Raw genomic sequence first — 15,420 nt, forward strand, 5'->3', positions numbered from 1 at the left:
TTAAAAAAACTTTATTATTAATAGATGTTACAGTAAAAAAAGAAACTATACGCCTTTATTTAGATAAAATAAATGTAATGAATTTTACTTATTTTTTTGTATGTAGTTGACTAACATTTATAATCCAGAAGTCCTGTCGTAATTTTTATAAAGCAAAAAAGTTAGAATTATTTAGCATTATTTTGCTTTATGAGTGTTAATAGGGTATTAAGTGAGATGCCCCATTCTGTACTTTCCAAAAGAACTGGACGTGGAAGAAATGTTTATATAGATTAAAAGAAGGCTGTTGTGTTGGCAAAATAACTCACACCAGGTCTATTACTACCCCTACTACAAAGAGAGAGAGAGAGAGAGAGAGAGAGAGAGAGAGAGAGAGAGAGAGAGAGAGAGAGAGAGAGAGCCTGAATTATGAAAACAGAGATAGAACAAAACAAACGGGCTTGGTTGCCTTTCAATGGGTGTTAATTTATAAGTATGCTTCTATTGTAACCAATACAGATCTTCCAACCGTAAAGCGAAGGTTTAAAATCATTCTGGTTAAAAAACAAGTAAAAATTGCGCCGAAGAAACTTCGCCACAGCCGAGTTTTCCGTACTGCCGCTACATCTTATAATCAAGGCCACCGAAAACAGATCTGTTTTTCGGTGGTCTCGGTACAATGCTGTATGAGCCGCGGCCCTTTTGAATCTTTCCACGACCAGGTGGCGGCATATCCTATATCTTTGCCAGAAGCACGATTATGGCTAAATTTAACCTTAAATTTAGCTAGAGGGCTGCAATTTGGTATGTTTGATGATTGGAGGGTGGATGATCAACACGCCAATTTGCAGCCCTCTAGCCTCAGCACTTTTTAAGATCTGAGGGCGGACAGAAAAGTGCGGATAGAATAAAGTGCGGACGGACAGACAAAGCCGGCATAATAGTTTTTTTTACAGGAAGCTAATATATTGTAGTCCACTTTTTACTCATTGTGAGAAAAGATTTCATAGCTTGTATGTCACATCGTTTACATTTATCTTTTTTAATCACTTGTATTCACCACATTCTGTGCAGTCGAAAGGCATTAAGTTCAGAATTGCAGAGAGCCGTGATATTTAACGTACCTGTGATCGTAGTAAACCATTAGTATATTGGGAACCTTAGCTTCAAGTCAATTAACTGTAAATATAGGAAGCCAGAACACTGCTTTCCATACATCGTAATACCATCAAACTGGAAATCACATCATTTCACTAATTTAATATAGTTCCGTAGGCTTGTATTTATCGGTTACACAAAATGATCGCCGCTTCTTTTTAGATTAACGCAACGAATTCCGCTTTTCAGCGCGAAGTAAAACGAAGCAATTGATAAGACAAGACTATCGCTTCTTCGTTCCAGATTAACACAAGGTGATCGGCATTGCACGTTATTCGACTAACCAGGTTCAGACCCGGAGAGGGAATGGCTGCGGTGACCAGGCAGTCAGTTCACGTGACCAAACCCAAAGTTTCTCCGCTCACAAACGCGACAGCCCCCTCCACCCCCTCCCCACAAACGTTCCCCACCCAAACTTTCATAACGTCCGTTACATTCAACGAAATCGCTAGTCAAAATGTTTTTGCCTGATCATTTAACATAAACATTATAATCTAATATGACTGTCTCATTTTTTTTTTTTATTAAAGGTCAACTAACATTTTTTTTTTATGGTAAAATGTTGGACAGGTATGCCTGTGTCCGTATAGCGAAATGCGATGCGGCGCTCGTTTTTCTTTTTTTCTTTATGGCATTCAAAACCATTTCCTTTCATGTCTGTGCCAGATGCTATTAATGAAATGTATTCGACCAGGAGCGATCGGAGATATTTCAACGCCTTGAAACACTGAACCTCATTTGGCTAATTCCGTGCCGACAGCGACACCGGATGAATTAAATCAATTAATTATTCTTCAGGTTCAGATGTGAAGCAACCAAATATACTCACATTATCTACCCTTCCTTCCATGAAAGCAGGGTAATGTTATGTCGTATCTGTTGGTTTTACAGAGTCCGGAGGTCCACGCTAAGCCCCCACGCTCTTTCAAGTCTTACCCCAAAAGGCCCGCGGTGGCATGGAGGCGGCTTTATGCAAGCCATCCACCACCACGGTTTATGAAAGTAACTGGCAGACGAACGATGAGTAATGAAAATGAGACAATGAGGGCTTTGTATCTGGTCGGATAAATCGAAACGCATACGACTGAAGAATTCGATTTCGTTAGCAAACCTATTACATACGTACCACAACTCTGAGCATGAATCGATCATTGTATTATTTCATAACATAATGAAAGTTCTGATTGGTAATGACAAGTAAAGGGCAAATGCTAATTGCCTTTAATGGCTTAGATAATTACAGCAAATCTTTGGGCGTTGGGATCACGCCCTTTGTTTACGCCCGGAGCCATTTGTGTCGCGAGTAAAATGTGATTCATAAGACTTATTTAAGCAACGGAACAATTGTGAATTTCATGTGTACCTAGTTATGAAATAATGTACGTTTTTATTGCTGGGTTTTGATTATCGATGTAATTATTGGGCAAGAAGGGATTCAGTTTTTTCCAAGCCTTAAACTGTGTAGTGTTTTCAGGAACCTTAATTATTTTGAGATGCATTTGTAATTATGTATGCATGATTGACCAAAAAGAACACGTTTCACGCATCATTACAAATATCTGCAAGTATTTGTAAGGAACGAGCACGAAATAAGCTATGTATACTCTTATATGACTATATATATATATATATATATATATATATATATATATATATATATATATATATATATATTCATATATATATGTATGTATGTATGTATATATATATATATATATATATATATATATATATATATATATATATATATATATATATATATATATATATATATATATATATATATATATATATATATATATATATATATATATATATATATATATATATATGGCTGCCACATGTAATGATTAATCAGAGACGCAGGTTTGCCAATTTAATCGAGTCACAATCTATTATTGCTCAATGGGCCCAATCTTTTTCCACTGGGCAGGGAATGCCCCACGTCTAGTAAACCATTGTGGCAGCCTCGCCCTCCTTTCACTTGATAAGAAGAGTAATTATCGCCGAAGGGCATTTCTTCATATGAACATTTATTCCGTGTAACCAGTCTTTCGAGATACCGCAGTAACTCCATTGCTACGTATTTAAATCAGTTATGAGAATTGCCTATACTACTTAATACCTTTTAATGCTACTATCAAAACAAGTAAAAAATGCGCCGAAGTTTCTTCGGCGCAGCCGAGCTTTCAGTACAGCCGCTACAGCGTATACTCAAGGCCACCGAAAATAGATCTATCTTTCGGTGGTCTCGTTATAATGCTGTATGAGCCGCGGCCTATGCAACTTTAATCACTGCTCGGTGGTGGCCTATCCTATATCGTTGCCAGAAGTACGATTATGTCTAACTTTAACCTTAAATAAAATAAAAACTACTGGGGCTAGAGGGCTGCAATTTGGTATGTTTGATAATTGGTGTGTGGATGATTAACATACCAATTTGCAGCCCTCTAGCCCGAGTAGTTTTTAAGATCTGAGGGCGAACAAAAAAAAAGTGCGGACGGACAGACAGCCGGAACAATAGTTTTCTTTTACAGAAAACTAAAAGGTGGATGATCAATTTTTATATTCTTATTTTTCGCGTGTTATGTAACGACGCCATTTTAAAATTCTGGTTGTTCCTACAGTGAACCGCTCTATTTCTTGTCACTTCTTGCATCAGGCAAAACGCAGGCAAGTCAGTTTTTATATCACATGAAAAGGTACGTACATTAGGCTACGGGCTCTTTTCGTCAAACTCAGATGGTCCTAACATTACCTAGAGTTCGGAATCAAAGCAAAAAGTGGTAACACCGACGCGAGACATTCACAAAAATGGAAGAAAGTGGAAATGAAGGTGCCTGCGATGGACTCTGCTGTGCCAAATATGAAAGAATTTTATTCGCTATTTCGTCATGTGGATGATTTTCCCGAGGCTTCAGTGCCTTGCGAGATAGTGTTCTTGTTCTCACTGGGGAATGCATTTTATGAAAACTTAATCCTCATGTCAGAGCGCCTTAATTACAGGTACATTCCCTATAATGATTCTGGTGACAAGTCACCAATCCTGTTAAAGAAATTATTATTATTATTATTATTATTATTATTATTATTATTATTATTATTATTATTATTATTATTATTATTATTATTATAAAAAAGCCTAAAAGGCAAGGCCATTGACTTTCGGACTTAGCTTTTACAGAACAGAATTATCTTAATAAGAACAAAAGAATAAGAGAAAAAAAAAGATAAGAAATATTTTGAAACAATATGAAGAAAATTGCAAATAAATAAAAACAATCAGCATTAACCCTCCCCCACCCCACGCCTAGATCTCCAACAAACCGTAATTCTGTTCTCCAAATCTATACTGTGCAGTATAACTACCAAAATTTGCCAGTAGTACCAGAAGTATTTACGAGATCAGCGACTGTAATCCTGTCGAAATCATAGTTTCAAATACATTTTCGTTCTAAGCTGACCTGTTACGTGCTGCCCTTGTAAATCAAATTTCGGTAAGTCGATGGTTTGCAAATGTATGAAAGGGCATGATTCTTTAAAATATATATATGTACGAGTATGAATACTCCTGGCATTATTATTATTATTATTATTATTATTATTATTATTATTATTATTATTATTATTATTCGGAAGATGAACCCTATTCATATGGAGCAAACCCACAGGGGCCATTGACTTGAAATTCAAGCTCCCAAAGAATATTATGGTGTTCATTTGAAAGAAGTAACAGAGCTACTGAAAGAAGAGATCGGGTATTAGAAAAGAAAAAATAAATTAACAAATCAATAAATAAATAGATAGACAGATATATAGATGGATAAATAGCCTCTAATGTTAAATGATCTGAAATTGTAAATTAATTATTAAAGAAACTAGAAACTATTTAAAACCGACAATTGTGACAAAGAACAAACGCAACTGGTTATTTAACTGTGTTCAGCATAAGTGGAATATTAGTATCTTAAGCGTGAGTAAATATATGATAAACCGATTGGTTACTGTTGGAAAACGTAAGTGTCAGCTAATTCTAGAAGCTTCATTTGACGGTTTTATGGATAAACCAGGGCCATTGTCAGACAAGTATGGACGAATGTGTAAATAAATACATGGATAAAAATGCCGATACATATAATAAAATGTAGATCGCTGAATAGACCATAAAAAAAAGCCAAATAAAATATTTTTCTTCACATCCCACTGACGTTACAAAGGGGTGAAGGAAGAACAAGATGGAAAGGGAATTATTTACTTCTGAGTGTAAAGAAATACACAGGCAAACAAATGGGTACACATTTGTATGTATGTGCGTTCATTTGCATTCGCCATGCACGGGTTCATGTGACCACGTAAATTCCACATATTTCTTACATATTCCGTTTAAAATATATCCGTGGAAAACATTACGTAAGACCAAAGCAACGCAGTTCATATTAGCTAAGAGTTTTTCCAATGCTTTTCCCACCTGCATTCCTACGTGAACTTTGTTGACCTGGAAAAAAAAGGCTCCAGTGTAATGACTTTACTTTTACAAATAAAAAAAAAAAAAACAGAAAACAAAGTATTGTAATTTCTAAGAATTTACTTAACTGCAAGAGAAGCCCTATCCATTTTAGGAGTGAACTGAATTAAAAAAAATGTTTTCAGTTCATGAAATATGTGTGCAACCATCCGAAAAAAAGTGAACAGAAACGAAAAATCAGTAGCAAAAATAAGAATGAGACTGATCGTAGGTAAATGGAAATCACAAAAAGAACGGAGAGAATGTCGTGTGAATGTCAAGTGTTTATAACCGGGGAGTTTTATTTCCCAGGTCATTTGCGTGTCTTTTGTTCTCTGCTCTTTTGCAACGTTCAATTTCTGATACGTCGCCAATGAACAGTGATGTGGAATGTGGCTCTGAGCTTAAAAATGGATTGTGTGTGTTTTCCTTCCATTGTTTATTCATGCCACGCTGACTGGACGTGCATTTTCACGCGAGAGAATGTCCAGAAAATGTTTTCCACAAGCAAATGTTATCAATGAAACCTTTGCTTCTTATGTGATAGAAAGACCAGCAAGTGGTGTTGGCCATTTAGGTAAAGCGGTGATCGAACCTTACGAGACAAAGTTGCAAATTGTACTTTCAACCTGAATGCAAAATGGGAACGAGGTTGGGATGTCAGGAGAATGGTACGTCTCCGTTGGTTACCAGAGCCCAGAGGTTCACACCAGTCCTTCAGTCCCCTTTCACGCCTTCTCCCTTACGGGCTAGCTCGGGGCAAGGACCCATCCTGGCCTAGGGCCGATTTAATCTACACCAACCAGCCAGCATAAGGCTTCCAGCACCATGCCCATGGCTCCACGGTAGGCCAGTGATGTTCATTCATTTATAAAATCAAGTTGTACAGAGAAACAGTGACTTTAAGTTACGTATGAAGTATATTTTCACGTTTAAAATCCATATCTATTGACTTGTACAGAGCTATAACTCCCATTTCATCTTTCTTTCCATGCTCAAGACTTCCTTTAATGGAACGGTCAGGAAGAGTGGTTTTAGAGAGATTGATAAGGAAAATATGGTTCTGGATTTATGAATACTGGAGTGTAATTTCTAATAAGTTCTATTTCATGTTCCTCTGGAAGTATCGTAAGAAATAAATGTTAGCGGAAGACAGCTCTCTCTCTCTCTCTCTCTCTCTCTCTCTCTCTCTCTCTCTCTCTCTCTCTCTCACACACACAACACACACACACACACACACACACACAAACACACACACATCATACATATAATTGATATACTGATTTTCCGAACTAGAGATTTGTTCATACTTGACATTTTGTTAAACCTTTCTCTGAAAAAATTCGTGAATCTTGAACTGCCTGGCGTTCGAGACGAAGGTTCAAGAGCAAAAGGAGCCCCGCGCACGTTTTGACATGCAGCCGGATTTCTAATTTGAGACTTCGGCTCAATTTCAAGGGAGGAAACGGGACTGAAGCGAGACCTACATCAGACAGAAAGCGAAGATGAGAGTTCGTGACCAAATCTACTTTCCCCCAGAATGGCGCTGAAAATCGTCGTCAGGAGGAAAGTGTAACAAAAATGAGGCGATAGACGTCGATAGTGAAGCTGAAGATATTGTATTATTATTATTATAATGGTGTAACAAGACCACTGAGTCACATTCCATGTCTTTTACAGGGCTCGCTTGAGTTTTTTTTTTTTTTTTTTTTTTTGTCATGTACAAGGTGAAAATTGGAGTAAGGTTCCGTCAGAAAGGTTGTACAGCAAAGTGAGAAAAAGACCAAAACTAAATCTGGTCAAGGGTCAAGAGCAAAGAACAAGGCAGCTAAGAATAGGAAGACACTAGAGAAGATCTTTGTAATCGTCTACATTGTAGCACTTCAGCACTGCATGTTAGACAAGCTATCTCTGGACATCTTTCTTACTGTTGCTTTTTAAACTGAAATTATTTTCAACCATCCGTTATTGATGTTGACAGTCTGCTAAGTAAAGGACAAGAAGTCGAAAGGCCTTGCAGTACTCCATTGTTTCTCTTTCCTTTGTGGATTTTGTCTTTACTTATATATTCATCACGTTCAATATTTTCGTGATTCAGTTATACACACACACACACACACATATATATATATATATGTGTGTGTGTGTGTAATATATATATTATATATACATCCATATACTGTATATATATATATGTAATATATATATATATATATATATATATATATATATATATATATATATATATGTAATATATATATATATATATATATATATATATATATATATATATATATATATATATATATATATATATATATATATATATATATATATATATATATATGTGTGTGTGTGTGTGTGTGTGTGTATGTATGTACATATATGTAACATGAATGTGTACGGTCTATTTCAAGACAACCTATGGCTAAATTTGACCCCTGGTCTCTATTGTTATCGTCTCATAATAGACAATTTAAACTATTAGTTAATGATAGTTATAAATCGCAAGGGAATTTTAAACACAAGAAGATTATGCGTACTGAATAAATGTATAAATGTGACCAGATTTGGAGACTTCCGGGAAAATCATGGCGATCATTCACCCCTAATATCGTCTCTTTCTTGAGGAGATTGCCCCGTCGCAAGAGAACACTTTTTTATTATTGCACCGATACCTTCAGTACCTTTCCTGAAATGCTGCTATTAACGGTCGAAAAACTTTGCCGTCGGTCATGCCCGTCTTGTGTCAATTATTCGAGGGGCGGGCCACGCGTCGCTGGATCGCGGGAGCTTCGTCTATGACCGTTTTCGAGAGGATTTATGTATATATCAACGGGCGGCGCAAACTCACATACGTGTACACACACACACACACACACACACAACACACACACATATATATATATGTGTATGTGTGTATGTTTTATATATATATATATATATATATATATATATATATATATATATATATATATATATATATTTATATATATATATATATATATACATAACTGTTGGGACAAATTAAGAACTATTTCCTTTTTCCTCTGGTTTCTCCACCGTTTCCATTGTGGAGTACATCTAGATATATAATGGTGTGTGTCTGTATGTGTGTCTCTGTGCCTGTGTGTGTGTGTGTGTGTGTTACCACAGCTACTACCTACCATCGTGTACTAGATACCGGTTACTTAATTCACTGTTTAGAGTTAGACCGACGGAGGCGCAGCAAGATTTACGGGAACTTGCCTAAAGCGATCGCGCTCTGTCGCAAATCGAACAAGGGTCTTGTCGTCGGTGAGATGAGCCCCGTTTGCTCGGCAGGACAATGCTGAAATCCTGTTACGTCAGTAATGCATGACCGACCTGTTCAGTAAATGACACCCAATTTCATGGCCGCTGAAAACGCAGGAGGGATGGAAGAAGCCCTTCCTTACGGGTGAAATATGTTCCTAGGAAAGGAATGTAAAGGAAAAATTCTATTCTGTGCAAACGTGTTAGAATCCTTAATTAGATATTACTGGTCATAACGTGTCTCACCTAGAACAAACCCCATTGATTTAGATTTACCCGACCTTATGCCAAAATAAGTATTCCCGTCTAGCATGAAGAAAATGTTATCAGCTCAATAAGCTACTTTACCGATAATAGAATGCCCGTATGTGAAGTGGGAGAAGTATAGAAGTAAGAAATACACAGAGGAAGAATGATCAAAATAATACCCAAAATTATTCGTGAAATGGATGATCATTTCTGGTGAATCCTTCGCGTGCGGATGAAACAAGCAGGATTAATAGAGTCCTCTGTTAATCCTGGTAACAAGTATCATGATTTCTTCTTCCTTTCATCTCTCTCTCTCTCTCTCTCTCTCTCTCTCTCTCTCTCTCTCTCTCTCTCTCTCTCTCTCTCTCTGTTTTACAATTTTTGCTTCCTCTTCTTCTCCTTCCTCAGTTACAGTAATCACTCCGTGAGTTGGCTAAAATGGAAGTGGCAAAACGTAGACCGGTTGGTAGATCCCGAGGTTCGTGGAAAAAGGGCATACGTGAGGTTTTGGCCTACATGCGGCAGAAAGTGCCCAATATAGAAGAGAATGGAAAAGAATACACTACACAAGACTTGTGAACCCAAGAATGGTAAACCTAGGTGTAAACATAATTGATATTGAACATCCTTGATATTAAAGATTAAACTACTATAATGAATTGATTACTAATATTTGGTGAATATGATTTCCTTTCTAAAACAGATACCCTAAGCCGTTTAGTAATCTGAATTCTTAAGTAGCATATTCGAAGGGGTTAGGACGAGGCGTCCGAGGTAAGTTAGATAACGGTAAGCCTGGCTAGGTCACATTCCCTCTGAAATGCCTATTAGGTGTACAGCAGCCTTGACCCCTTGCTCTGCATTCACTCAGTTATCTTTATCAAAGAATTCATTGCATGAGAATAATGATCATTTTCTTGTGCTCGTTCCAGGTATGTAGCATCGACTTCTAGAAGGTAAATGTACTTCATGGAAGACACGCAACCGATGTACTACAAGGTAAGATTCTCTGAACTTTTGTGGAAATATTACTTGAGTTTGGAATAATGATCTTTATATTCACTGTAGATTGAATGATTCTCTCTCTCTCTCTCTCTCTCTCTCTATCTCTCTCTCTCTCTCTCTCTCTTCGTTCCGGTCTTCATGTTTTCGAGTTGCCTGTTAACTGTTATTCGGGACTCGGAGACAGTTAAACTAGCGGAAGTTTACGAGTCGGGTAAGACAGGTTGCAAATCTCCGAGAGAGAAAAATTACTGAAAAATAAAATGTATAGATATACTATTGAGTTAATCTCACTCTTTAATTCAACCATTTCAAATTTAAATAACCGCATATACTGTATATGTTGTTACCCAGAGCTCCCATTTCAGCCATTTACGGCTTTCCTCATTACCAGTTTGCTTAAGTAAAAAGCTTAGTAGATTGTTTACTCTCCATCACAGTACTCCTTACCAGGATATTAATAATAGCGTATATTTGAATAACTGTAATATTTATTGTTTTTGCCTAAAGGTAAGGATTTTATTTTACCATTCTTAATTACACTGCCAGCTCCGGTGCCAGTTGGATTACAAACACTTGTTGAACAACCCCTAAAATGTGTCGTAGTGTTTATGAAATTTCCCATGAATTCTCCTGAATATCAACACGTTTTAACCACGTCCATATTTGTAATGCATGGATTAATAACAACTGAGTCTTTTCCATTTAATTTTTTAAAGAGCCTCATTGGGGTCACTAGTTTTCCTGCATTTCTCAGAACTAGTTATACTTTTGCCGTTGATATTCGGATCTGTTACATGCACGAATTTGTAGGCTTTTCGTTGCTTTTAGAACCATATGCACAGTAATATTCGTATAGTTCAGAGTAACAGAGGAATATTTTCTGCCGTCTTTTGGCATCTAGTTGCCTAACCCTTCACCAGATTGCCCAATATTGGTGGCAGAATTGAAACCGTTCACGCTCGTCGCTCAAGTGCCGAGAATAGACCTTTGTTCACGATGGAAGAACGCCCAGTATATTCTCTCACTGACAACAACACAGACATAGCTGAATAACGTCACAATTAACCTCTCCTAATGATAATACTGTATTGTGTACCGAGTCATGAGATTAGTCTCCCCCCAGAAATTTTTCAAGCTTGACAGTAAACAGTTTTCATCAATAGACTGTGCTGAGGGCGAAAACAGTTTTAAATTAATTTCTGCAGGAGGTTTTTATTGCTACACGAAATTACTTCTTCGTAGGGCTTAGAAGTTCGTTAGGTTTAATTCAAGTTTATGTTGGTAAACTTGAATTCCATTGTTATGTTGGTAAAACAAAATGTGCCACGCAGAGTTAATTTTGTCATTCTATTAAGGATTTGTTTTTTCTGTCTACAGTCATATAAATTTGCTAATCGTATATGCTACGCAGTATTATGCCTCTCTCTCTCTCTCTCTCTCTCTCTCTCTCTCTCTCTCTCTCTCTCTCTCTCTCTCTCTGTGTGTGTGTGTGTGTATGTATGTGTGTGTGTGTGTGTGTGTTTATCAAAGTCTTTTACTGTTGATAGTGGATTCAAACCGTATTTGAATATTCATCAGTTTTTCCTCGCAAGTACTCCCTAACTCTCTCTCTCTCTCTCTCTCTCTCTCTCTCTCTCTCTCTCTCTCTCTCTCTCTCTCTCTCTCTCTCTCTCTCTCTCTATTTTGTTCATCAAGGTCAAGGTCTCTGCTGCTGAGTATGAATTCAAACTGTTTTTTTTATCATCATTAGTTCTCTCTCTCTCTCTCTCTCTCTCTCTCTCTCTCTCTCTCTCTCTCTCTCTCTCTCTCTCTCTCTCTCCTCCTATTTTGTTCATCAAGGTCAAGGTCTCTGCTGCTGAGTATGAATTCAAACTGTTTTTTTTATCATCATTAGTTCTCTCTCTCTCTCTCTCTCTCTCTCTCTCTCTCTCTCTCTCTCACCTTTTCTGTTTATCAAGGTTAAGGTCCTTGCCGTTGAGTATGAATTCAAACTGGTTTGGGATAATCATTAGTTTTCCCCTGTACCCGCTCCCCCGCCCCCCCCCCCCCCCCCCCCCCCCTCTCTCTCTCTCTCTCCCCTTTTCTGTTTATCAAGGTTAAGGTCCTTGCCGCTGAGCATGAATTCAAACTGGTTTGGGATAATCATTAGTTTTCCCTTTACCCGACGCCCTTACCTCTCTCTCTCTCTCTCTCTCTCTCTCTCTCTCTCTCTCTCTCTCTCTCCTTTTCTGTTGTTCAAGGTCAAGGTCCTTGCTGCTGAGTATGAATTCAAACTGGTTTGGGATAATCATTAGTTTTCCCTTAACCCACTTCCCCCTCCCCCATCTCTCTCTCTCTCTCTCTCTCTCTCTCTCTCTCTCTCTCTCTCTCTCTCTCTCTCTCTCTCTCTCTCTCATAGAAGGGAAATTCAATTATACTTCGTTAACTGCCAATTGTCAAGTGAATGAGTCCAATCATAAAGATCACGTGACTGACTTCATAAGAATTTTTCCTTTGTGTCAGTTACAATTAAAAGCCGTGATTTCCCTCTGATATTAATGAATTATACATATGGCAGTTTAGTCTTTCACAAAATAACAGGAGTAAGTTATGACTTTGTGTAATAATATATCCTTCTTTCATGTAAACTCATATCACCTTTGGATTTCATTTTACAAATATAAACCCTCGTGTTTTTGTCAAAATGCTCCTCCAGCAATCGCCCTCTCCTATTGGCGATATTGTCGTAGCGAGATCATTAATAAATATCTTGGCTCTTAATTTGGTTACACCATTTATGGTTATCAAGCTGACGTAGTATTACCAGAACTATTGTATAGTTACAGTAAATCCCCAACAGATTTTATATTTTTCATAGAAATCACCATAAATAGTTCTACGAACTAATAAATTTCCAATTTTTGTGAATTTATAATCCGTATCAAAGTCGTGAACATTTTTATTTACGACTTTTTTTTTTAACCTATTACTAAGTTAATAACTGACTGATGTCGTAATTTAATTCGTTACCGAACTGACTTTATTAGTACCATTAGTGGACTTCTTAGTTTCCATTGGAAGACGTCCTATTTCTCGTAAATAGTGGTATTTTAGTTTTTATTTTTGACTTTTCTATTGGGTCTGTAGATGTACAGATTTTACAAGATTTATAGAAATATACAGACAATCGCTTCTTCAAGGTCTAGAGTAATCGAGAACACTTCTGCCTTCTTCTAGTATCTTGCTGACTAACCTTGTACCAAGCTGCTGACATTAATGGGAAAATAGAAGTTGACACTCGTCATATTGCTGCCTATAGTAGCTTTTTGTTTAAGAGGAAAAAATGGTCAGCATGTTATACCATTGATAGGAACACGGGCTTAGGAGAATGGCATTGTAATGAACTTGTGATATTAACTATCTAACGATTGTCATGATATTTGACAAGAATCTCCGTCGAACATTTTTGGAACGTAATAATCAAAATAATCTTCCTTAGTAGGCTGGGTCCAGGGCAGGCAGTCTACGGTGTAAAAATAAAAAAAAAAAGAATACAGGAAATTGTTGGACATACCTTAAACAAAATTCTCAGCCCCTTTAAAAGTTAAATCCTGCTTTTATTTGCTCTTATCAAATTTAGGCTGTCATAACAAGTACTGGGGCACTTTCGGCCATTCAGCACTCACGACAAGTGAAAAAAGGAAGTTGGAGAGGTTGGACAGCAAGATACAGAGATCCATAAAGTAAAGGAGATGAGTATAAAGAATCTCAGGTCGAACTGGGAGAAACCTTCACAGTTGCTCCAAGAAATTGTAGTTAGAGATGTTGGACAGCAAGATTGAAGAAAGAAAGCGGAAATGGAAGCAAAGTAAACGTCTAAGACGTGGGTGTAGCTGGGGGCCGAAGGTTAGCTACAAATATCCTTAAGCACTAGCTACAGTGCACCACGTGAGGTGCACCTAAGGCATGCCCTCTTCCGTGAAACCTTGTTTTTATCGACTGAGCGCTCTTTTATGATCGAAACACACTGTCACTGGCCAGATATGAAATGAATCTATTTCGGGGCTGCGTACAAGATTACCAATTTGTTTGGTTCAAGTTTATTCTGCTATAGGTAAAGGTGAACACCAATGTTTATTCATTTCTTTTGTTTTGTCATTCATACAACGTTATTAGTTAGGTATATTTTGTTCATTAGACCTTTATTATTTTGTAACTGTACTAAACATATTTTGGTAGGCACTATTTTCTCACTTCTCTCTCTCTCTCTCTCTCTCTCTCTCTCTCTCTCTCTCTCTCTCTCTCTGTGTGTGTGTGTGTGTGTGTGTGTGTGTGTGTGCAAGGATTAAAACCGTCTCTAGGTGCGAGTGTCTGCCTACCTGTCTTGATCCCTGCTCTTAATTAAGGGATTAAAACGGTCTTCAAATATTCATTACATTTCCATGTACCACCTCCCAACCCTCTCTCTCTCTCTCTCTCTCTCTCTCTCTCTCTCTCTCTCTCTCTCTCTCTCTCTCTCTCTCTGGCTTGACTAGACTCAATTTTTCTGGTCAATACAGTATAATCTTGTGAGCATTGAGTATCACATATCAATGACGTCCAAAGAACAAAAAAGTCGACAACCTAACTTTTGGTTTCAGTGGGAAAATTTCAACCTGCGTCATAGATCGTGCTAAAAATCAATTCTCCTCTATTTCTAAAATCATCATAAAAATTCTATTAATAAGGTAAAAATGATCAAGATTGAACTAATTTTAATTCTGCTATGCTGATTAAATAGTCGAATAGGATTTTCGCTTCAATGACTCGATATAAAAAATGAGAAGCACCCCAAGATACATTGGTCAAAGAATTGACACCGCAGATCCACCATCACACCACTCTAGAATATTGGAAACGTGAAAGATGACCTTTTTATTTTAAATATATAGATTTATGTCTCTCTCTCTCTCTCTCTCTCTCTCTCTCTCTCTCTCTCTCTCTCTCTCTCTCTCTCTCTCTCTCTCTCTCTCTCTAAAATATTTGTATATTTAATAAAAAAAAATGGTCTTCGTTCAAGTTTCCAATATTCAAAAGTGATAAGATGATGGACCTCTGGTGTCGGTTTTTGTGACCAATGAATATGGGTTACTTTTCAATTCTTTTTTTGTCAAGTTATTTAAGCGAAAATCATATTAGATTATAAAAGTTTATTTATTAGATTATAAACATTTATTTATGTAATTCAGAACTAAAATTAATTTAGTCTTGAT

At 37.1% G+C, this 15,420-nt stretch overlaps 1 long non-coding RNA gene across 1 annotated transcript in view; it reads left to right on the forward strand.

Annotated features, from left to right (window-relative positions):
• The window catches only part of LOC136847163 (uncharacterized), a 250,338-nt gene that overhangs the window by 213,966 nt on the left and 20,952 nt on the right, over positions 1-15,420 (forward strand). The window contains exon 2 of the long non-coding RNA XR_010855640.1: positions 10,117-10,183. This is a non-coding gene — a long non-coding RNA (uncharacterized lncRNA). The remainder of the gene's footprint in view (positions 1-10,116; positions 10,184-15,420) is intronic.

The sequence above is a fragment of the Macrobrachium rosenbergii genome, chromosome 16 (assembly GCF_040412425.1).
Source record: "Macrobrachium rosenbergii isolate ZJJX-2024 chromosome 16, ASM4041242v1, whole genome shotgun sequence".
Lineage (NCBI taxonomy): Eukaryota > Metazoa > Arthropoda > Malacostraca > Decapoda > Palaemonidae > Macrobrachium > Macrobrachium rosenbergii.